This window comes from Xyrauchen texanus, chromosome 17 (assembly GCF_025860055.1).
Source record: "Xyrauchen texanus isolate HMW12.3.18 chromosome 17, RBS_HiC_50CHRs, whole genome shotgun sequence".
Lineage (NCBI taxonomy): Eukaryota > Metazoa > Chordata > Actinopteri > Cypriniformes > Catostomidae > Xyrauchen > Xyrauchen texanus.
The window spans coordinates 28,408,253-28,434,080 of record NC_068292.1 but is presented as its reverse complement, the minus strand read 5'-3'; the positions used below and the strand labels follow the sequence as shown (position 1 = coordinate 28,434,080).

General features: G+C 39.9%; 1 long non-coding RNA gene across 1 annotated transcript; it reads right to left on the bottom strand.

Moving 5' to 3' along the window:
• Positions 1-3,717: 3,717 nt before the first annotated feature.
• LOC127657536 (uncharacterized) lies at positions 3,718-4,600 on the bottom strand. The gene is made up of 3 exons (XR_007972296.1): positions 4,482-4,600; positions 3,885-4,005; positions 3,718-3,797 (listed from the first exon to the last, which is right to left on the bottom strand). It is a non-coding gene; the product is annotated as an uncharacterized LOC127657536 (long non-coding RNA).
• Positions 4,601-25,828: the final 21,228 nt, after the last annotated feature.

Here is a 25,828-nt window from a genome sequence, read left to right as displayed (position 1 = left end):
TTATCGTATGGTACAAACAACTCCCTGGCAAACACAGACACACACCTACACCTTTCTCTATCTCTTACTGGTAAGTGAAATTGACAGGAGCGAGAAGAAATCAGCAGTGTTCAATAGAAATTTTAGGATCCCTTTCTCCATCACACTTATCTGTCTCTCTTCACCTCCATAATTTTTTTTCAAGACACCTGAAGCAAGCTCCTTTAGTTTTGATTAATCAAATGCTTTGAGAAGGGGAAATATGCCTTTGTTTATGGTTTCCTGAAGCTGAGATTATTTCCACATATGTCTATTTGAAAACAGTCATGTAATGTTCTGTATTCACACCCTATTATCAAGAGTTTACAGTGAGTCTTTTTAAAATTATGCTCATTCTTTTAGGAGTGCCTGAAGGGGAGCCATTACTTAGTACCATGCTTTGTGATTTTTCTGTCTGTTAGCTGTTCTCCCTATGGCCACTTGGTGGTAGTTTAGTGACATAAGTGCTATGTGCACATAGGACTATGTGGTTTTCACTATTTTTCTTATTGATTTTAAATCTAGGAATCAAGATTTTTCATACCATCACTACAAACACTGTAGTTAGATATGTTGTAAATCCACAAAAGGCTGAAAAAGGAATAATTCACAGAACTTTTCTTTATGCCGCTCCCTATCTGATCAGCTGCACACGTGTGGCACGCTCCAAATGAAAGTGACAGGTTGACAACATGGAGACTGATATAAAAGACAGAGGTAATATTCCCAGTACAAATGTACACAGCGTAATTGTAGCTCAACTTTGCCCATCATGCGTGTATACACCGAATTAAGACCATAACTGGACTTGGAGTGTGCATTGGTGAATGGTCTTTCTTTTCTAAATGGATTGGCTACAGGCTATATGTGATAGTATCAAACATCCACTGCTCCTTTTACAATGATGATTCAGGTAGATTCAGAGGGGTTACCAGGATATCATGTTTGGGGGTGCATTTGGCATGTTTGGGGGGCAACATAAACAACTGAAAAAATCGGCGCAAAAGCTATACTACACACAATCTGTTTTAGTGCATATCTTTTTCTAAGCCAGGAACCCAGAGATAGGCACAGGGCCCCTATTAGACTATAGGGCTTAAACTGGATTTTTGTTGTGTCAGACCTCACTCATCTGCTAGCGATGGAAAAATATGCACAAAACAATCCACTTTTAAATTGTCATTTATCATCAGATGCAGAGGCGTTTCCAGCATTGAAGGACATCTGGGGCTTAGCCCAGACAATTTTATTTTCACACTAGCAACCACTTCTCTGTAGTCCAAAGCTGGTGAGAGGGTATTCTTTGAGTTTTGCTCTGGCTGGGCCTGTTTCTACAGTTCCTAAATCTTCTAGTACTATCCTCAACATCCTCTCTCCTCCCTGAATCATCTGTGATGCAAAAGAACAGATACAGCACATAACTTATTGCAAATCAGCTTCAAACAACTAATTCATCAAGTGCTACATATGTCAAATTGTAGACCAATACCATTGAAGAAAATGTATTGGGAAGAGCAGATCAGTGGGATTGCCCTAATATCTATCATGATTCTTGAATTTTCATGTACATTACCATAAAGTCATCACAAAAGAGTTACATTATAGTGAGTAAAGTGAGGTAAAAAAAAAAAGATCCTAAGTTAAAGCAATACATGAATTACTTTAGTCTAAGTTCATTGACACACTATGGCATCGAACTGTATATAATTCTCATCATCTCTATGAGAATAATTCATCTGTCAAAATCCTTTCATTAGGATCATTGAGATAAACAATGTTTCACGTTTAACTTTCTCTAAAGTAAAGTGACTTATTAATTGTTACCAGTTTCCATGCCTGATTCTGGCACAGCTGCTGCTGCTCCTCAGTCTGTAGCTCATCTTTGCTACACTCTACAAAACCATTTAATCAAATCAAAGTGTATATTAATATCACAAAACAAGTCACACATACATTTTATGTTAATGCTTATTGGTTATCCTTACTGAAAACAACACCTGATAAACAAGAAAAATACACTCCGAACGGGGCTCAAACCGCGGTGTCCGGCGTGAGGAGCAACTGCGTCAACTCGGAGCTACCAAGCTGCATCAAGTTAGACAAGGAGGTTAGAGGCTAAAACTCTTGAGGTTTAGCCTACTGTGGGTGAAAGCCAGCTAGATGATGATCTTAAGACTTTAAGGACAAAAACAAATGTGAATTCTTACCCACTGACTTCTTTCGGAAAAATCCCCAAAGCCTCATTTGCTTAATTTTTGGAGATAGGTCTAACTGCAGAACCACAGAACCGCACGTCATAGCAGTGTGAGGACGACAGCGCCAGCCTAACCGTCTGATGCCGGAAGTGGGCGCGACAAGGCATTGCGCTACTTTCGCGATTTGGAACATTTTAAAGTTTAAAACTTTTTTTTAAACGATTTAATTGAAAAAAACAAATAAATAAATAAATAACTAATATATATATATATATATATATATATATATATATATATATATATATATATATATATATATATATATATATCAATTCTCAAATAGTATAAAAGATAAGAATTATGTTTTGTCCAACAAAAGACAATATACTACTATTAACAAATGTTAATAGTTTTTTAAAAGTTAAAATTATACTTTATCCATTTGTTTTGTTGAGTCAAATGATTAACAATATAAATTTAACAAAGCTTAAAACAAAAAAATACAATGAAAACAAAGCTTGAGCATTTGAACATTTGATTTAATTGAAAATAATTTTTAATACTCAACCAACAATTGTTTTCATAGAACACAACAATTATATATGATGGACTGAAAAAACAAAAATGATTAATTTAAATAAAATACGTTTTTTCCTCAAATCATCTTTTGAAATATCAAAAGAATCACACACTAGCTGTACCTACCTGCTCCAAATAAATAATAGTAATTAAATAAAAATACAAAATTGAACTAAATAATAAATAAATTATATAAAACTAAATTAAACCAAAGAATATAAATCTTATAAAAGTTATGCAGGCACACATTTAACAATAATTCTCAAGAGAAAAATAATTAAAATAAATCAAAACTCCATACAAATGCAGTTAATCCTGAGGCGCCTTTCATCATGACACTTGCTAAGAAAAAGTTCCATGTCTTCCTTAAACTGGAACTGAAACATGAAAGGCTCTTTGGCCAGTTCCAGATCATCTTTCTTTTCTGCCTGATCAAGTTTAAGAAGGGCCTTTTCCTGGTCTTCCTTATTTAGGTTAAGATACCACGGCTCTTCCACAAAACCTCTGAACGAGTGGCAAGTTTCCCGGAGCCATGCAACTGCGGTCTTGAGGTCTTTGACTATCTGTGGTTCCTTCATGAGAGAAGAGTACAAAAAAGGAATTAAATATTTAATTCATTTAAAATAAATTATTCTCACAAGAGAAAAGATGGTTTGCACCACATTTAGCTGCTAGCTAATTTCCATCTGTTGTCCCTGGGGAGATTGGAAGTGTCCTCAACAATACATTGTGTTTTAATCAGGATGCATGTAAATTATTGTTTTGAAATTATGCTCTTTCATGTGCCCGTTTGAGACGATAAAAACATACCTTGTTGCCGATTTCAGTTTCTTGTGCTTTAGGTGGCACCTGCACATCAACGGCAGCATGTTTCCTGTGACAAATTAATTTTTAAGTTAATTTATAGAGAGAGAAAAACTTGAGAGAGCGAGAGAGTTACCTTTCAATGGCAAAGTTCTCCATCAGAATAAGGCACCACCATTTTCGAATAAGAGGGAAATCAGACTTGCATAAGGGGGGAAAAAGTGTTAATAGATCAATTTAATAGATTATATTATTTAGTTAAAATATATATTTTTAACAAAGACTTACAGCTGTGAAATCAAAGGGTGCCTCAAAGACCATCACAAAAAGGGCAGTGAAAATTTCTGCAGCATGTTGTGCATTGCTCCAAAGGTGGTAGCGCTGAACCTCTCTGAATCGTTATGTGGTTCTATAGGTGAAATAAATTACAATTAATGCAATTCTCATGGTCAGAATATTTAACAAATGCCGTAAAATACAATGCCAACAACAAATTAAATCACAAACCATGAATATGTAACCTAACAAAGTGATACAATCCAACTGTAAAATAACGATACGTGATCAAGTGCCTTCGTCACAATTCTCACTTAGTCATGTTTATTATATAGCACTTTTTACAATACAGATTGTTTCAAAGCAGCTTTACAGGGATAGGAGGAAATTTATGCAACAAAGTTTGTCTCTGTAGATCTAGAACAAAATAGTGTCATAATCCAGCTTAAGTAAGTTCAGTGTTGATTAATTTCTGTTGTAAAAAAGTTATTAATTCTGTTAATTAATCTATATAGCCATTCTGGAGAAAACAGTGATGTTATCGTCCAGTTCAGTTCTCATATAATGGTGTCAATGACAGATCAATAGTATTGTTGAATATTAACTTACAAAATACTTAGAGCCGTTTTGCATAAGCGTATAACGTTAAGTATGTTGCATCCATCAAAGATATAACTTCTTTTTACCTTCTTCTCTTCTTCTTTTCCTTGTTCTACCGTGTGCTCCGCCATAGTTAAACATGAACTCCGTCCACTTCCGGCATCAGACTGCTACCCCGCCCACTTCCGGCATCAGACGGTTAGGCTGGCGCTGTCGTCCTCACACTGCTATGACGTATGGTTCTGCAGTTGGTTATTATTGAATTTTTGCTGTCTTTCCTGCTAATTGCCGTTAACTCGCCACTAAGTAACGTTAGTTGATGTCAACGACTGTGCAAGCTCCTCCTCTACCTGCTGCATATTCAACAGAGAGGAAGAAACGGAGTCGACCATAGGCTACCGACAGCAAAGGAACTTATTCTATAGGCTAGATTATGCCTATGTCTATTTTTACAAGCTGTATGCAGTATGTGCAAAGCCAAAGCACAATGAAATAAGGCAACTTATGATTTCGGGGGTTTACGTAGGCTTTTGTCCGGTTTCATATTTGTCAACTTTTCAAAATACATTCGGGGCTACACTCAAAACAACAGATGGACAGATTATTTCTCAAATTCTCAGGGGAGGCAGAGCTTATCCTAGGGGAGGCACTGCCTCCCCCAGCCTCCCCATAGACATGCCCCTGGGTAGATTGCTAATTATTGCTTTGTTCTGTGATGTCTTTCAAGTGTACTGCACAGCCAACAATTGGCAAACTCTATCTGCATGGGTTTATGAATATACAATCAAATTGCTTGATATACAATAAGTACTTTCTAGATAAACTTAACAATTTATAAATATTGATTTAGATAGATCTAGATAGATTTATAAATCTAGATAGACTTGGTTTAGATAAAATGAATACCTACACTGGCTAAGAAGTATTTTGCAGTTTTCTTATTTTAAGCTATATTATTAACATCTGGGTTTATAAGATTTTAATTTATTTTACATTCACACTATGTTGACAACTTCCCCCTGTGTTTTTATTTTTTTTTTATTTTCTTGCACACCTTTCTTTCCTATAAGGAAAAGAACTTGGATTTCTCTAACCAGGTTGCTTTGCATGCTAATAAAGAACATATGATTTGAATCATGTTGGAGTACATTTACATGTTGAAAAATAAAATTGTAAATCGTCCATAAGTTTGATAAAAATCAAGATTTTGTATTTTTTTTTGCCATATCGCTCAGCCCAATGTGCACAAGCAGAAGTAAGTAGAACAAGAGTGATAATGGAAGAATGATGTTCTCTGTGTTTAGCCAATAAAAATGCTAAGATCTTACATCCTTGTTTGCTTCACTTCAACACTACAAATTGGCGAGGAAATAACCCTACTTACTTTGCTACAAAAAAATTAATAAAATGGCTTCGTCCACACACTGGCGACCTGTCCAGGGTGTCCTCCGCCTTTCGCCCAATGTTAGCTGGGATAGGCTCCAGCCCCCCGCGACCCTGTACACAGGATAAGCGGTTGACGATGGATGGATGGATGGATGGCTTCGTCCACACCACTTCCCAACTTTTTCTTACCTACTCCAGGTGAGCCCGTCATTCCCTTCAAAATGTGGGAGCAGAAGTTAAAAAATTATCTTTTATTGATCAACGTTGATGGTCAGGAATGGTCCGAGTCCAGGAAAAGAGCTCTTCTTCTGCATTGCCTGGGTACAGAAGGACAGAGGATTTTTTTAGACGTTACCAGGGACAAGTGATACGATGAACTCTGCCATTACTGTTTTGCAAGCTCACTTTTGCCAAAGATAAACGTGGTGGTCTCAGAAAAGCATCTGGCCAATGCACATGACTGTCTGGCAGTCAAGGCAAATTGTAAAAAACTGCAAGACACTTTGCGTGAGTCTGCAGAGCTGTGCTAACGCACACAGTTCATGAGGTAGTAATGCCTCAGTACATGCTATTTTTAGTCACCGATTCAAGCTGGAAAGTCACAGAGTACCGTCCAACTCACTGTTGACACAGGTGCTTCGGTATCTGTATTGCCTAAGCATATCTATCATTAACACTTTAAAGAAGTGTACAACCACCTGCAGCCCACTTAATAATGTACTCTCGCAGCCGATTAATGTCTCAGGGTGTACGCATGCCACTGAAGTACAAGCTACATGCAAATGTCCTGTGAACTTTTACATTGTTGACATGGGAACAACACTAATGGGCAAGGACTTAATATCAGCTCTGTAATTGCACATCAAATTCAAAGTACTATCCGCTTCGCCTACCGGCTCACAAGATACTTGTCAGCTCCCAGTACAGCATCTCTCCACACATTCAGACTTATCTTCTGTGGAATGCATGAAATGCTTCATGTACAAAGTGAAAGTAACCAAGTCTATTGTACCAGTACATCAAAAACGGCTTCCCTTCTCCATGTGATACGTGGTGCCAGCCGAACTTAATAGACTGTTGGCTGCCGGCGTTATAGAATGCATTGACACATCTCTTTGGGTTTTGTCTAAAGTTGTAACTCAGAAAAAGACAGGTGGCATAAGAATGTACGTGGACTTCAAAGAACCCAAAGAAATAATAGTGAACAGTTACCCCCTTCCTCACTTGGAGGAATTGCCATTTCGAAAGTGCATATAACCAAGTACCACTACACCCAGACAGTCATGATTTAACTGCAATCATTACACACAAGGGATTATTTCGTTCTGTACAGCTTAGTGTCCGTGTCTGCGGTGTTTCAAAAGATGACGGTAATGATGCTGGAGGGTGTTCAGAACGTGTAGGAATATCTGGACGCTATTATTTGCATTGGACATACAGAAACAGCCAAGAATCACAGTTCACGTGGAGTGAGGAGGCTGTAAAGCAAAAGTAAGTGGACAGCCCTGCTTTGGCTTTATATGACCCTGCACTGCCATCTATTATCTCAACCAACGCTTCAGACTATGGCTTAGGTGCTGTATTTACACAAATACACCACGATTACACTGAGAGTACAGTTGTATTCGCCTCAAGATCTTTGACTCCAATTGAGAGGAAATATGCAACAGTGGAAAAGGAGGCACTCCCTTGCATGTGTCAGTCGAAAAGTGATGGGACATACCTGTGGGGCCGCAGGTTTAAGCTCCACACCGATCACAAGGCGCTGACTACACTGCTCTGCACCAAGGATGCAGATAGAGCTGAAAGGCGTATAGAGAGATGGTCAGTGCACCTTCTGTGTTTTAATTATGTTGTTTACTGGGCAGCATCACAGAATCAAACAGCCGATTGTCTCTCAAGACTTCTTCTACCTACTGCTACCACTCCAGATTCTGACACCGAATTGGTGCTGGTTGCGCTACTTCAAACTGCACAAATGGCTGTCACACCTGAGGAGTTCGAGTCTGCCTCCTCATCATGCCCCGAACTCTCTTTGTGCATGCAAATTGAGCAACGATAGCGTATTCATGCGAAATTAGTGAGTTTCTTCCTGCAGCCATACTTTAAAATGCAGAATGAACTGAGAGTAACAGCAATATAGTGTTTAGAGGATATTGCTTACTGATGATGCCTGTAGCCCTGCGAAAGACTTTGGTCACATTCGCACACAAGAACCATCATGGCATAGTGTATACTAAACAGCAATTACGTGAGTTATATTGGTTCTCTGGAATGGATGCTCTTGTGCAAGCTCTGTCTACAGCTAGTATGCTATGTCAAAGCACTGACTACACTGCAAAGTCCTGTGCTCCTCTGCTACATCATTATATATATATTACATTATATATATATATGTTGTGAATTTATGAAAAACACATGCACCCGATATCTCAAATTGATTAAAATGTATATACAGTACATACTGTATGTAAAATGTGTACACATTTTTTGTTTTGTTTTTTCCATTAAAATTGGGACTATTGCAATTATAGTCCCACAAAAAAAAAATTGCTGGCATAGTGTAGAGTACACTACTAAGAACAATGATATGGTAACTTGATGTTAAATATGTATTTAAATTAATAGGTGTCATTCATGTTCCTTTTATTAGGCTACTATGAAAGTTGTTAATACTTTATTATTACTCTAACTAATAAACTAATTCATAATACACAATAAACTGTTAAGCAGCTAATATGAGTGTAGTAATGTTCACATTACCATACACTGTATAGCCTGTATTTGTTTTATTTGTGTACTTTTGTGTGCTTTTCTGTGTATAGTGAAATAGTTTCCCTATTTCAAGCAATTCAACAGTGATGGGAAAAAAGTAATAAAAGATTTAATCACATCAACAAAATGTAAAGTCTTAATCAAGTCTTTTGTCTCGAAATATATGACATCCTTTCAGGGTATAACATTGAGGCAGGCAAAAAGGAGCAAGATGAAGACAATGTTTTGGAGAACCCAAGGGCAGTTTATTAAATAAAGATGTGGCCTTTGAGAATGTGCATCAAATGGAAACAGATCTTGTGACATCTCGCAGTGTGATGCGACATTTGGCGGTACAGGAGGGACATGAACCAACAACGATTGCATAATTTTTCAGATGGAACCAACTTAGCCAGTTTAAAAAACATGCACAGCAAGTGATATTGATCAGCAATAGCAACAAAAACTACTGTTGACTTCATATCACTGACTATGCTTATAAATGTATGAAGCTGTTGCACGTTTAATTTTGATATAAAATATTTTGCTATACAAAGTTTTCACCGGTCCATTCTCATGCTTGTGCTTGGCCGGGAATCTGTTAATCTCTCTTGCAACTGTAATGCAGCAGGCAGCGGAAAAGCACGTCTAATGTGGAAAAGCCATTTTTATTGTGTGTGTATACCGTGCACATGCTGATAATCCACTAATGATTCAGTTACTAAAAGCAATTTTATTTGGTATGCACATTCTGATTATATTGATGCACTAATTACATAGCACTCGATTTTATTATGCTCCGGTTTATGGAGTTCAAAGGACATTCTTAAACGTTTAGCGTGGCTTTATTGCTACTCAAATCAATGACGAGGAAGAAAACACATTTTATAGCACTTTCCTTTGTCTTATTCACAACTTAAAAATGTGTAGAGTTCATAATCTAAACATAAAGTGCATAGTATTGCATCAAGATTTTTCTATAGAAAACTGTTAAAAGAAACAACATTGGTTGCCTTGGTTGAAATATGAAAACTGACTACAAATGAATGGATGACCTAATTAAATGCAAAGTGTGGAGTATCGGTAAGGTTCCCCGTCTGTTGCTCTCTCGATGTTGTGTCGGAGAAGCGACACTAGGGTCTCTCTTGAGCGCCGAATATGCCTCTGATCTATGAAAAAAGGCCAATGAGAAGTTGGCAGATAGTATTTGCCTACCCCGCCCCCGGACATACGGGTATAAAGGTGAGGAAATACTATGAGTACATTCAGAAATTTTCTTCGGAGCCGATGGTTGTGCATGCTGTTTCCTACGAGTCACACCTGTTCCTGTATTCCTCTGATGCTCTGCATGCTGTTGGATTGACAGCGCATTACTGCGGCTTTCTCCTTCCTTGCACGGCAGTGCAGTTGCCCCTGATTTTCTCTAAAAGAGTATATTTTCACTAAAAGAGCAATACACAGTGGCGTTGAACGTCCTTTTCAGGACGCATCTTTCTAAAGATGCCTTTCCGCCCCTGTGTAGTTCCTGGATGTGGTAGAGTGCTCTCCGCTTCAGCCACAGGCGTTGTCTCGTGTGTCTGGGTAGCGATCACACCGTGGCTGCATTTGTGGATGGTTCATAATCTCAGTGCGAGGGCATGACCATGGCAACGTTGGGGTTCAATAGAAAGCAAGCCACTCCAGCCCCCTGCATTGCTCCTTCTGCCCACGGGATTAAGGATGATGCGGCTGGCGCTGGAGGCGATCTGGTGATGGCAGCAGGTGCAGCTCTGCCGGGTACGCCCCCTCGGACCACCCGCCCCCCGGCACGCTCGTTGACTCCCGTCTGTACTCGAGGTAACAGCGGCTTGCCTCACAGCCAGCCTGCCTATCCTCTGGAGCTCGAGATGCGTGAGACCGACAAGACTCGCTTTCTCGACGCCCCAGTCTCCCAGTTCGGCCTCTTCGGCAACACCGTCGAGGACTTCGCCCAGCAGTTCTCCACGGTGAAGAAACAGACAGAGACAATCTCTCACATCCTGCCCCGCTGCAAGTCTGCCGCCATGGGCCATGCCCCGTCTGCTAGCCGAGGGCGTCCCCCTGCGAAGAAACACCAGGTTGCTCCGCTTCAACCTGGGCCCATCTCTCAGCCCATGCGTTGAGCGCCCCGCAGGAAGCAGACGCCCCCGTCTCACGGACCCCCTCAAGGACCCGGAAGGCTCCCAGGCGCTCCTGAGACGTTGAGATGGTAAGACCACTCCGTCCCCCGGTGGAGGGCCGGGAGGAGAATCTTTTGTTGAATTAATTTCATTTGCCGCCCCCCCCAGACGGGGCTGCAGTACCCAAATTCTCAATAATAGAGCTATTTCCTTTCTCTCTGGGTAACCTGGCCCACAAATGCTGTTCTCACGGCACTCGATCTGAACAGTCCCGGCATGCTGAAAGACTGTTCCCCGGCCGGCCGGTTCTGAGGAGATCAGAGTTTGTTGGCATATAAAGTGTTATTGTCCTCGAAAGGAGCATAAAATGTATTAAGCTCATCTTGGAGAGAGGCAGCGGTGTTCACGGCAGAGTTTTTATTCCCTTTGTAGTCCGTGATGATGTTAATTCCCTGCCACATACTTCTAGAGTTGGTGGTGTTGAACTGTCCTTCAATTTTGTGCCTGTACTGGCGTTTGGCTGCACTGATAGAGTTACGGAGTGCATAACTGGCTTGTTTATGCTCCTCCGCGTTCCCGGAATTAAAAGCGGATGTGCCGCGTAAAACCGTGGTTTCTGGTTGGGGTAGATCCGTATTGTTTTAGTTGGCACAACGTCCTCTACGCACTTCCCGATGAAACACATTACATTTACATTTATGCATTTGGCAGACGCTTTTATCCAAAGCGACTTATAGTGCACTTATTACAGGGACAATTCCCCGGAGCAACCTGGAGTTAAGTGCCTTGTTCAAGGACCCAATGGTTTTGGCAGTGGGGAGGTGGAGAAGCTGATCCTAGACCAGAAGTTACAAGCCAGCGTTTGTCCTTTTATTAATTAGTAAAGCAAATCAACCAGGTTTAAAATTAATCAATTTCAAATATTTAATTCCAAGCAAAACTATTTAAAAATCTAAATATTAGTCTACAGAAATCTATGCTTAACATCCAAGCAAGCAACAAATAACATCCCACAAGAAACAGTGACATGCCTGTGTGGAAAACAGAAAAATAAAATAAATATTTGAAATATCCCAGGTTTACTTTGCCAAGCACAACAAAAAAGTCAATATTTACATAAAAACACGTTGCCCTCCATTTCAAAATACATTGGCCTATATCTTTTACATGTAGTTTGCTCAGATTTTCAGAAATAATTCACTGCCTGAGAGGTTCCCGGACACAAAAATAATAATCTAAAAAAATATAATATGAAATACGATATAAAATATGATCATAGATAGCTGATCCTCCACACGCATGATTACTGCAGCTGCCAAGTGCCACTTTTATTCACATTAGCTACAATAACTAGATCAGCCGGCCAAATGAAAACATTTCGCATGAGATAAACATGTAAATAATAGCGCATGCTTTTCCTTCACGGTTTGTGAATACATATCTTCTGCTCTGCAACCGGTCGTTTTAACATTGAGACTCTTTATTTTATAATGCAAATAGGCAACTGTTGCTAGAAAAGTTGAACATCTGTTGCATATTATTACACAAGGTAATGAGGGTAGGGGAGTAAGTCGCAATCAAATGCCACCAAATCAGATTTTTTCTCAAATCAGATCTTTTCAGGCAGGCTGTCCACACTATTAATTGCAAGTGATCAAATCAGATTTGCATGTTCAGACATAACCAACCTATCTGCATGGGTTGCTTTGGTAACAACGTAGGTGTACCCACGTGATGATGCTTTCAAAACAGATGCTCCAAATAAGCGCCCTGTCCAGTGACAGTGCAGAACTCCTCCGTCTCACAAGAAAAACTCAGCGACGGAGAAGACTGGTAAATATTGGTTGTGTCTCGTTTGGAAGGATGTGTCCTCCGGAAGTCGCGTCCTTTGAAGGGTGCAGTATACGAGTGTCCTCCTTTAAACAGACCTCGTTTAAACAAGACGGCCTTCGTAGGACGAACGGAAACGGAAGGTATCATGGTTGCTATGACAGCACACCACCCTTTAACAAGCACGAGTGCTTTTAGTGAGAAGGGAACAAAGTCCTTTTAGAAGGGAATATATGAGGTAAAATTTAGGGGAGTTATAATGATGTAAAGAGAAAAGAAAATAGATTTTACAGGTGTAGTTTTAGTCTAATACTTTATTTTAATTATGTATTAATACAATTATACATATTATATACTCCTCACACATCTACTGAGGTACTTCAACTTGGGAATTAACATTCTTTGCATTTGAACATCATATTTATGGGCAAATTGGCAATATTATTAGCTTTTTTTAAAGCAAAGAATTGTGGGTTGTGTGAACCAAAGGGTACTAGATACCAAGGAGGACCAGAGTGCGCTGGAGATCATGGGGGACCAGAGGGCGCTGGAGACCAAAAGACAGGGGCAGACAAGGAGACCAGGGCAGAGCAGGAGGATGGCCCAGAGACCAGGGCAGTCCAGGCGAGGGGGCAGGAGACCATGGTAGATCCGGTGGACGGCCAGGAGACCAGGGAGGTCCAAGCAAGGCAGGGTGTTGGAGCATGGTCTGGCAAGGCAGGGTGTGGAGCTTAACATGGTGAGGAGGTCCTGGGCTATGGAGCAGCGTGCCATTGCGAGGTTTGACAAAGCAGACATGGCGACAAGGCTTCTTGCACTGGCTCTGGGATGAATAAGGCTTCAGGCGCTGGCTCTGGGGTGCCCGTTGCTTCAGGACCTGACTCTGGGACGGCCAAGGCTTCAGGTGCTGGCTCTGGGTCCGTGGCAGGCATGGGTGCTAGCTTGTTGTCCGTAGCAGGTGTGGGCACCATGGCTTTGGACGTAGTGGTGGACTCTGGCATGGTGGTAAATGTAGGAGGGTGAAGTTCCTCATCAGCCACTCCCACAGTAAATTATTAACTGCTCAGTATAAGGGCATAGTCAATATACTGAACAAGAGGATTAGCAAGTTTAGTTTCTGGTAACCATCAAATAGAGAGGTTCCTCTAAGCCAGCATGAAAAAATTGCTTGAGGAAGACCTCTCCAAACTCCATCTAGTCACAGAGCCCACAAAACTCCACTACGAAGTCTCAAGCAGACGATTCCCCTGGCGGAGGCATATTGGTTGAACTGCTGGGTTCATTTTAGGTTGTGTATTCTGTAACGTTGAGGCAGGCAAACAGGAGCAAGGACAATGGCAAACATGATGGCTTAAATAAAAGACATGGGTTAACAAGATAACATGACAATCAATGACAGAACAGAACTAATAAACAAGATAACAAGACAATAGACTGTGTGTTTGACTTCATGCAGCACTGCGCAGACTTATCAGCACTTGACTTGAAGCAGTGCATGTGGGTTATACATTTTTTCCGACTTGAAACGGCGCCACCACTGTGTCATTGCGACGTATGCCACTAAATGCTATTTCTTATTCGAGAGCAGCTGGCTGGCACAGCCACTGCAGTTTCTCCAAATGAGCTACACAAGCTCTGATGAAGACACAGCCTATTCATGATTGGCTAGACTCACAATGTGACAACAGTTACACAGGTTTCAAGGGCTGCGCAACTGCATTCTTCACATACTATTCTTATTATTCTTCTGCTATGTCTATTGTAGAAATAAGAGTAGTATATTAGTATGCCATTATCGTGGTCTTTATTCTGACACTTCCATTTCGGCAAAAAGTCTCACACAACCATATTTTTATAACAGTGCATCATGTTTATATCATGCTATTTTGTGATTGTCATGTTTATTCTTTAAAAAATTCAAAATTATAAAAAATACTGACTACTTTGTTGGTATTAAAATAATACAGGCTTTTATTGGACTTTCTTTTTGTACACAGCAGAGCACATAACCTTTTGAAATGAACAACGTTTCTAGTTATTTTATGTAAAATTCAAACATGAATTCCACTTCATCTTAAATAAAAAAGGCAAACATTGTGCAATCTTCCAAGACTGGTCCAGCTTAATAGCTCTCTTTTGAACTCCTTCCCTGACTGCAACAGGCAATTCTCACCATCAGCAAATCGAGATGCAGTTCAATTCAAACACACATAATCACTACAAACCAATGAGAGCAAAACACGTGAAATGTGAGGGTCACATTACAAGATGAGGAAGTCACATGACAAAACAAGGAACAGGAAGAACTAAACTTTCAAAATAAATGACATGATCTAAAACATGTACAAAAACTCCCAAACATATGACACAGGAATTTTTATTAGCTACATCATGTTATATAAATGTTAGACAAGTTTTGTTTGCACCAAAACTGTCATTACAAATTTTGTAATTTATAATATTTTCCCACCATTTATCTTACTCTGTCTGAAATGCACGGTTTTAAGCTCTCTGGCCCTTTAAGACTTCATTGTATACGCCCACTATCATTATTGGCTAACATCATGCAGCCTTCCAATACAGCTATATTTGAAATGCAATCCGTAAAAGTGAAAGTAGAGATTTAGTGTAAAAAGGACTTAAATATTGTTCTGTTTCTCACCCACACCTACTGTATTTTTCCTTTATGTGATTTTTAAGGCTACAAAGGACTGATCACCATTCACTTGCATTGTATGGACCTACAGAGCTGAGATATTTTTCTAAAAATCTTTGTTTGTGTTCTGCTTAAGAACGTAAGTCATACAAATCTGGTATGGCATGAGGATGAGTAAATGATAAGAGAATTTAAATATTTGGGTGAACTATCACTTTAAACATGAGTGGTAAGTTTTGATGATAATTTGTCTAAACTTTCTATTTCACTTAATAAATTCTGTGGCTATGATAGAAAAAGAGGCTAAATTATCATACAATAATTGAATGCCAAGCCCCCTTTGGTATTTCGCACACACAGAGGTTATGAACTCTCAAGGACAGCTATACATTAACTGGCATGCCAAGATGAAAGAACCTGTACCCACATCCTGATACAACATCCCACTGCGAAGAGGTGCGAGTGTGTGCTTACATTCAAGGGATGAATTTAGCAAGGGGTCTGCCTGGTCCAGCAGTCGTAAGAATGTTATTGCATGGTAATCTTTCAAAGAGATCCTCTCTCTCTCTTTATCTCTCTCTCTCTCTCTCTCTCTCTCTCTCTCTCTCTCTCTCTCTCTCTCAATCTATCTACCTCTCTTTTGTTGGCTGGAGTATGTGTTTTCCTCACGGGGCTCTTTGATGGTACGATGCCTGGCACGATCGCACTCATATCTTATCCCTTTCTCTCTTACAGTCTCTCTTTCTCTCCCAGTATTTTTTCAGATGAGAGGGCTTTAGGCAATGGAGGGAGTGAACAGCAGAGAGGGTGTGGGGTAGTTTTACCCTTCCTTTAATGAGGCTCAGGGAAAAAATGGGCTTCTCAAATCAGATTCCCTCCTCCTGTGTGTTGAGAAGGAGGCCTGCCCTGGCCGACAACGAAAAAATTAAGCTGCTCGCTGTGGAAGAGGAGCTAGAAGAAGAGTTTTGAAATAGCTCAGGCCTGATCAAGCACACAAGAACAAATAGAACCTTCTCTCTGAGTCACTTCTGCTGTCTCTCTTCCTGCAAACTTTCACACTGCTTTGCTTTTAGCCTTTAATTGAAAGCTTTAATCTTTATTCCTCATCTCTTTCCTCTTAAATAGATTTTATTAATATACAACACATAGGTTTCATCAACTACCTGCATATTTATTTCCTAGACTTAATTTTTAACTATGTCTTTGTAATACTTCTTAGGATATGTGAATTCACAACTTCAGTAACAAGTCACAAATGAACATCAAAGGTGAGTGAAAAAATTTAAAATAAAATAAAGAACAGTAAACATCAATTGCAACCAAAAGATGTGGTACATGTGTTTTGTTGTCATTGTATGTGTAATAGTCTGTTAATCCCTGGTTTCTGTTCCAATGATAAATGTAAGTCTCAGTTGAGCTCAGATTTGTTGGTGAGTGCACCTTTTTCCTAGAAAAGAAAAAATGTTAATCTAGGCAGAAAATGTCCTTATTCAGTCTAAACTGGTTCAAATGGAAAATTATAGAATCACAAGGCTCCAAACAATCCTACCACACATTCAGATGGTTAGAAGATATTTCTGATGAAGAGGAACACTCTCATTAAGTCCTTGGTAACGCTGGTTGGCTCGCCATCTTCCATCCAAAGAATTTCGATCTAATGGAAAAAAAACCTGGTCTGCATAAGAGACAGGTGAAGATAATAATAACTTATTCCATCTAAATGGTTCTCATTTGATGTTTGATTACATTAAGCATTGTGAAAATACATGAAACCTGTAAGCACACAAAAATAATACAAATCAGTAACATGCACTTTAATCATTAATGAAAGGAAATATATATAAAATACATTCTCAAACAATGCAAGATATTGTTATCAAACAATGCAGCTAACAGAGCATTCAGTTAATGCCATATAACATCTGTGCTAAAATGCTCTTTAATAATCATCACAGTAACAAATTGGCACCATTCCTTTTCTGTTGCCATGATAGTTGCGTGTGGACTTTCACTTGATCTGATCTGTATGCACTTTTCTCAGTGTTTCATTATAATTGGCTTACATTTTTTACATTTCACAAGTTTTTTGTGAGGGTTAGGTTTAGGGGTAGGGTTAGGGTAAGGGTAAGGGGATTCGTACAGTATTAAAATCATCATATCGATAGAGAGTCCTCATGAGAACAGCCGCACCAACGTGTGTGTGTGTGCGTGTGTGTGTAATAATAGATCAATAATATATGTGCTTGACAAATGTGTAAGGAACTTGTACTTATTATGGATAATCTTTATATATAAAATGTATTTATGCATTTATTTGTTCTCATGAAAATAGCTTCTAAAAATTCTGTGGTTGGAAACAGGTTAGAATTAACTGACTGTGCTGACATCAATGGCTGCAGCAGTGTACATGTTAAACCTTACCTGTGCTGTACTTTTCTTTGTAAATCTAACATCTTGGAATGCGTGGTATTCTCACATTTGCATTCATACATTTTGTATTTTATTTTTATTTATTTTATATGATGTAATTTGTGGATGTTCTTTAGACTGGTTCCTGATTAGGCAAAGAATAACGGCTTGGTGTCGTGGTTCTGGGTTTGAAGTTTTTAAACATATAGCTTATGTATTCAATGAGTTTGCTTACAAATAATAGCATTGATCAATATTATTAAGGAGGACTGCAGATGATTGTCTGTAGTGGTGGAATAAAGTATTTGGTAGATCTAAAACATTTTCAGTCCAACTCATTTTATGCTCAGCCATAAATTTAATGTTTTGTATTCTTTAACAAACAATATTGAAAGATTTCCTTCATTTAAAAATGCACTCTTTGCTGGTGTAACTTTTAAACATATTTGAAAGAACAAAGCCATCATGTTATCCAGGCCAAAGAGGAAAAGGGCCATCCATGCTGTTATTAGCGTCAGGTCTAAAAGCCAGTATCTGTATGGGCCATGACCATGACATGATTAACTCGCACATTGGTGAGAACACCATGAATGCAGACTGTGGAGCGGAGGGGGGCGGGGCCGGTCTAGTATGTCGCACGCCCAGTCCCAGTCCTCAAGATTGGGGACCGTTCGTGCAACATTCTAGCCCATCCCCGCCCCCCTCCGCTCCACACAGACATATATGTAAAAATTTTGGAGCAACATATACTGTCATCCAGCACCGTCTTTTCCAGGGACGTCCCTACATTTTCCAGCAGGACAATTTCAAACCACATACTGCCCGGATATCAAGTGCATGGCAGTGCAAGCAGAGAGTGCGGGTGCTAGATTGGCCTGCCTGCAGCCCTGAGCGGTCTCCAATTGAGAATGTGTGGTGCATTATTGAGCACACCATACAGCAACGAAGATCCTGTACAATTATGCAGCTGAAGACCTGCATAATGGATGATTGGGGGAAAATTCTACTTTCTAAACTTAAAGTTTAGGGAGTGTGTTGCGATCATCTTATTTGAAATTACTTTACATTTTCAAAAGATAATGAGAGGAAGGAAAAACAAAATAGCAAATGGTGAATATAATTTACAAATCACTTCTTTTTGTTTTTATTAGCATTTTTCATAATGTCCCAACCTTTTCGGAACTGGGGTTGTGGCTAAGCCCCGGTTGTCCACTGCCCCAAGAATCGCCTTTGCTCTCTAATATCAAATTTCACAATTGATGTAAGAGTTAGAATGAGGGATGTCCCGATACTACTGGTATCTGTATCGGGTCTGATACAGCGCTCATGTACTGGTACTCGTAAATATGCTCCAGTACTATAACCGATACCATCTGACGTATGAATGTCAATACCCAAACATTCAGCCTACAAATTAAAATGACATTATGTCCGAGTGACATTATTTAACAGCAAAAGCTGTGATTTAATGAGATAAATATATAGTTTGCATGTAATTCAAATGTAAGCGCTTGTGAATGTGTGGAGACAGTGTTGTGCTGATGCCAGCTGCTCATACCTTGTAAGGCTCCTCCAAGGCTCAAACGGCTTCAAAATAAAAGCTCCGTCAAAATAAAAGCTACATTTATAGGGGAAAAGTATGACAGAAATAAACCACTACTTTAAAGATATGTAATATTCACTCTAATACTACTACTTATTATTATTATTATAAATCAGTAGTAATTGTATTCTACTTAAGCAATACCTAAGCTCTTTGATGCTCTGTTATAAAGCAGTTTAATTGATAAAATATAACTCCAATGTTGTATTTTTGATTGTGTTGCGAGGTTCTGTATATGAGCACTTAATTTGATCAAAAATAATACAATATTATGTTTAAAATTAATTGTTAAATTTTCATTTGATTAACGTTGTAATTATTTTATTTGTTTGAACACCATTTTGATGATAAAATTTAAATAAACTGTTGATATGGAGTTGATATGGAACCAAAAAGGTATTGGACTCTTTACAAAAGTACTGTTCGTTTTTGTGTTATTCTTGCAGAATGCGATTCTGCTCTCAGACAATGGAGCGTAGCGATAGTCTGGTTCTGGAAGTAAAAATCCCGTAAAATGTTTCCATAGACAACTTAATTTTAAACTATATGTTCCTTTAGAAAACAGCGCATAGCGCATTTGCGCGTGTTTGGATTAATTACGAAAACTAGGACAGATAATGGACAATTTCCCTATGTGTCACAAATTTGAAAAAAAAAATCTAGTTTTATGTTTCTAGTATTCTAGTTTTGATGAAGCACTCTTAACTATTATGGGGGATCTGGGAAACTAGTTACGAAATTTGCAAGACAAAGGAGTCTGTCAAGTTATTAAAAAAATACATATTCTAAATCAACATGATAGTCATTGCATGTCAATGTTATCAAACAAAACAAATAATTTGAGTTGTGGTGTTAAGTACATTTGTAGGTTTGAAATAATAAAAAAGGACAAAGTTCTCTTGTGATGGATGAACAGTATATCCACTGTTTGACATTGTTAGTAGTCAAATTAAATACACTAAAGAGTGTAAAATGTGTGTTTTAAGAGGTTTTTCAAAGTTCACATGGCTAAAGTGTCAATAGTTGAACAAACATCCACAATTTTGTAATACATATATAAAAATAAAGACAAAATTATACTGTATGCATCAGTGTTGTAGTACTCAAGTCCAGGACAAGTTTGAATGTTACTTTTCTGACTTCTCTTTTTTCCCTTGATTATTGTATAGGCCTTTATAAAACATTGTGATTAGAAGATAGATAGATAGATAGATAGATAGACAGACAGACAGACAGACAGACAGACAGACAGATTTTTAAGTTCTTAAATAATGAATCAAGATGAAGTAACAGTTAGTACTAAAATAAGAACAAAGTTTCTATAAGCAATATCAAACATTCAAGTAACATTAACAAAAAAAAACAGAGATGGTATTGTTATTGTGTGTATGGGTTCTTGTACATTGTATGGGTTCTTGTTCTTGTTTTAGTAAAACCTGAAATATTTGACATTGTGGGGACAATCAGTCAGGCCCCATGAGGAAAACAACTTATAAATCATATTAAATTATGTTTTTGAAAATGTAAAAATGCAGAACATTTTCTGTGAGGGTTAGGTTTAGGGGTAGGGTAGGGTTAGGGGATAGAATATAAAGTTTGTACAGTATAAAATGTGTGTGTGTGTGTGTGTGTGTGTGTGTGTGTGTGTGTGTGTGTGTGTGTGTGTGTGTGTGTGTGTGTGTGTGTGTGTGTGTGTGTGTGGCCAAGATGCTGGCGCCTGGTCTGGAGTGATTGGAAGGCATGGGTCAGATCAGCTCAATAACAACAGCAGGAGGCCTGCTAGATTTTTGTGCAGCCCATTGGCTTGTAATTACCAACACGCTGTTCCGACATCGGCGCATCCACACCACATCATGGATGCATGACGGGTCCAAGCGAGAACATCTGCTGTACTACATAGTGATGGAACAGCAGCAGCGGGTACATGTCCTTGACACCAGGACCTACCGTGGAGCTGATCTGACCACTGACCATCGACTTGTCATCTGTAAGATGCGCCTGCCATTCTTCCACTCCGGTGGTGGGTGTACACCCAGGTCCCCATTCAAACCCTTAGTGGCATGGTTTCAGCTAGCTGATGAAAGTTGCAGGTGAGTATTTCATCATCTGCAACTGGGTTTGGCATCATCCCCCAATCCTACAGATGTCGAGGGGAAATGGGCGAGGTTTAGGACTGTGGCTCATACAGCTGCAATGGCTGCTTTGGGTACACGGTCCAGGTGTTCAAGCAGGCTGAGAAAAAGCGACAGGCCCACTCTCATCGGCAAAAGCATCCCACATCAGAGAATGAGGAGGCTTACCACAGCTTTCACTCAGAGGTTCGGAGAGCCGTGAGGCACTCCAAGGATAGGTGGTGGTCTCAGGTTGCTGAGGAGATGGAGTCTGCCTCAGTGGCCCGTGACCACAAATTGCTCTTTAATTACATAAAAAAGTAAACTGCAGCACCACACCTATTACCATCATTAGGGGAAAGAACGGTGATCCAATCTCTGACCCCCAGGAACAGCTTTGCTGAGCATTTCTGTGAGGTCCTGGGGAGGGGAAATCCCTCAGCCAAGAAAACAACATGGGAAAAAGTGGGGATGACCCTGCTGAGGCTGCTGTGCCTCAAATATTGGAGGAAGAAGTCACCCCCTGTGAGTGGTTGGCTGAGGTGCCATCTGTTGAGGAAGTACTGAAAGCGATCCAGAGTCTGAGATCAGGAAAAGCACCGGGCAGAGATGATATCCCAGGTGAATTGCTTAGGGAAGGTAGAGTTTGTGCACAGACTGCCTTACATGACATCAAAACAACAGTCTGGACCACTGGATAGGTTCTGCATGATTGGAAGGATGCCCTGGTGGTCCCCCTCTTTAAGAAGGGGGATTGCACAGACTGTAACAATTACAGGGGCATCTCACTCCTCAGTGTGCCGGGAAAGGTCCTGGCAAGTATTATTCAACATCGCCTTGCTAGGCACGCTGAGGAGAGGCTTGCGGAGACCCTATGCAGCACAGGTGTAGGGAATTCCAAAAAGACCTACATCTCTGCTTTATTTACCTGGTCAAGGCCTATGATCCCATCAGTATTGTTCTTCGTGCTTTCAGAGTCCCTGACCTCTGCTCACAATCATTAAGGACCTTCATGATGGTAAGCGGGCCTATGTGGCTGGGAGTCCCTGTACACCTTGGGGTGCGACAGGGATGTCCTCTTGATCCCACATTATTTAACATCTATTTTAACCACGTAGACCGTGAAGCATTCAATAGATGTACCGGAGAAAATTCCATCTGGTACAGATACAAAGGGAGGCTCATCCATGCCCAGGTGCGGTCAAGGGATGACTCTCTATTGCTCAACCATGTTATTTATGCCGATGATCTGGTAATTGCTGCTCACTCAGGAGGAGTTGGGGGTGTTGCTGCTGAACCTGGAGCTTGCCACTAAGAGCTTCCCTTCTCCATGCTTGCGAAACATGGTCCCTGTTATTGGAACATCTTCGGCTAGAAATTTTAGGCTGGCCTGCCTACGATCCATCCTGGGTTTAACCAGGCTGTAATGTGTGAGGAGCTCACAAATCCTTGAAATTTCTAGACAAAGTCCCATTGGTGAGCTCCTCAGGCAGGCAAGGCTGCATTGGCTGGGCCAAGGGCACAGCACATGCAAGAGAGGAGATGGAGTGATGTGTTACAGGAGGATGTGGAGCTGAGTGGACTTGCCACTGACTGGTACCAGTGGTGTCAAGATCGCCCTCTGTGGGGGAGGCTCATGAAGGACGCTACTGAGCAGTTGGTGGCAGTCACCCTCCAACAACAATGGAGGGCAAATGATCAACACTCACAACAACGAGCGGAGTGCCGGATGGCTAAAGCACAGCAAGTTGGCACTGTAGGGGGCACAGGTGTTCCATCAGCCAGTCGTCTCAGTCAGTCATCCCGTGGCATCAGGGTCTGCCCCGTGACCTCCTGCCAGCAGGCTTTTGACACTTCATGTGGCCTCAAGGTGCACATAGCCTGGCACAAGCATGGTAACATTGTGGCGAATGACGGTTGTTGCAACACAACACTTTTTTTTGTGTGCTAATTTTATGACATAGACAAGGACTCTTAATTTGGACTTGTATGCAGCTATTGGTGACTCGACTTGGACTCGACTCAGACACAATATTGGTGACTTGGACTTGGATTTGAGCAGTGAAGACTCTGACTCGAGATCTAGTGACTTGACTACAACCACCCCAAAATGGTACATAAAAGCAAACCAAAATGGTTGGTCACTTTTCATGTCAGTCAGACTTTTCTTTTCAGCTGGGTGGTTCTAAGCTATAATAAGCTGCAAAGTGGACCATACTTATTGTCGATAATCAATCATTACAAATGAGATCTTTAATAACTTTCCAGTAAAAAGCAATGAGATTAAACGGATGGAAAATTTTGGCTTTTGATGAAGTGTCCTGCTTCACAGATAATTCTCTTCAATTAATCTCATGTGCCTACTTTATAATTTCCGAAGAGATTGCAACACTGTCTCAAATGGTGCTCAGATTTGACAATATGCCAAGTTGCAACCAATGAAAGTCAGAGATCTCAGTATGAACTTAAACATTTCTCATCAAATTATCTCAAGACCTTTTTATCTGAGCTCTTATCAGATACTCTTACTGTATGCCAACTTGTGAATAATTTGCTTTCTTCTAAAAAACTTTCGGAGAAACATCTGAGACAACGCTGATACATTGAAATATAACTGTAACTCAATTAAGACTCCTAAACAATTAAAGAGCAACCTCTGAGCATTAACATTTCTTAATCTTTCAGTGTAAAACTGTCTATGATATCGAACTCTGTCATCAAAGACCACACAAATTTATAAACACATACTCAAAGGGCACACAATATGTTGAGATTTACTGTAGCATTTCAGTCTGGACATATTCTCTGCAAAAGCCTAAACTTAAATCAAATAGGATGTACAGTATGTGTTATTGAAACCAAAGTTATTATTAAGGGCTCACCAGGGAATTTCATTCATTTCCACCACAAAATTAGATGTAAATAAAGAACGGGGGGGTTATAAGAGTTTTTATAACCTTCACAGTGAAAGGTGCTGCACACCACAGCTGTCAGTAGAATAAATCAGTTCTTTAATAATGTAGCATCCTCTCTTCTGTCACCTTACAGAAAGGGCTTTCCTTGTGCGGCAAGGAGACAAAAGAGGTAGATAAATAGAAAAAACAGATGGATAGAGAGAAAGGGATAGTAAGAAACAGCAACCATGTACAGTTGGAGTCAGAAGTTTACATATACTTAGGTTGAAGTCATTAAAGTTCATTTTTTAACCACTCCACAGATTTCAACTTTATTAGCAAACTATAGTTTTGGCAAGTGGTTTAGGACATCTACGTTGTGCATGACACAAGTAATTTTTCAAACAATTGCTTACAGACAGATGTTTCACTTTAAATGGACTATATCACAATTCCAGTGGGTCAGACGTTTACATACACTAAGTTAACTGTGCCTTTAAGCAGCTTGGAAAAGGTACTTGAAGGTACCATGTTCATCTGTACAAACAATAGTATGCAAGTATAAACACCATGGGACCATGCATCCATCATACTACTCAGGAAGGAGATGCATTCGGTCTCCTAGAGATTAACATAGTTTGGTGCAAAAAGCGCAAATCAATCCCAGAACAACACTAAAGGACCTTGTGAAGATCTATGTCCACAGTAAATAAGTATCTATATCCACAGTAAAATTAGTCCTATATCGACATAACCTGAAAGGCTGCTCAGCAAGGAAGAAGCCAAAGCTCCAAAACCACTGTAAAAAACCCAGACTGATGAAACAAAAACTTGTTTGGCCATAATGACCATCAATATGTTTGGAGAAAAAAGGTTGAGGCTTGCAAGCCGAAAAACACCATTCCAACCGTGAAGCATGGGGTGGCAGCATCATGTTGTGGGGTGCAATGCTGCAGGAGGGACTGGTGCACTTCACAAAATAGATGGCAACATCTCAAGACTCAGTCAGGAAGGTAAAGCTCGGTCGCAAATGGGTCTTCAAAATGGACAATGACCCCAACCATACCTCCAAAGTTGTGGCAAATTGGCATAAGGACAACAATGTCAAGGTATTAGAATGGCCATCTCAAAGCCCTGAACTCAATCTGTGGGCAGAACTGAAAAAGTGTGTGTGAGCAAGGAGGCCTACAAACCTGACTCAGTTACACCAGTTCTGTCAGGAGGAATGGGCCACAATTCCAGTAAATTATTGTGAAAAGCTTGTAAAAGACTACCCATAATATTTTACCCAAGTTAAACAATGTAAAGGCAATGCTACCAATTACTAACAAAGTGTATGTAAACTTCTGACCCACTGGGAATCTGATGAAAGATATAAAAGCTGAAATAAATAATTCTCTCCACTATTATTCTCTCTACTATATGACATTTCACATTCTTAAAATAAAGTAGTAATCCTAAGTGACATTAGACAGGCAGTGGCAGCTGGTCAAAAGGGGCGCCGCCCCTTCAAGTTATCCAGAGAAGGCGGCTACTTAAACATGTTAAACATAAGTTAATTACATATTGCAAAAA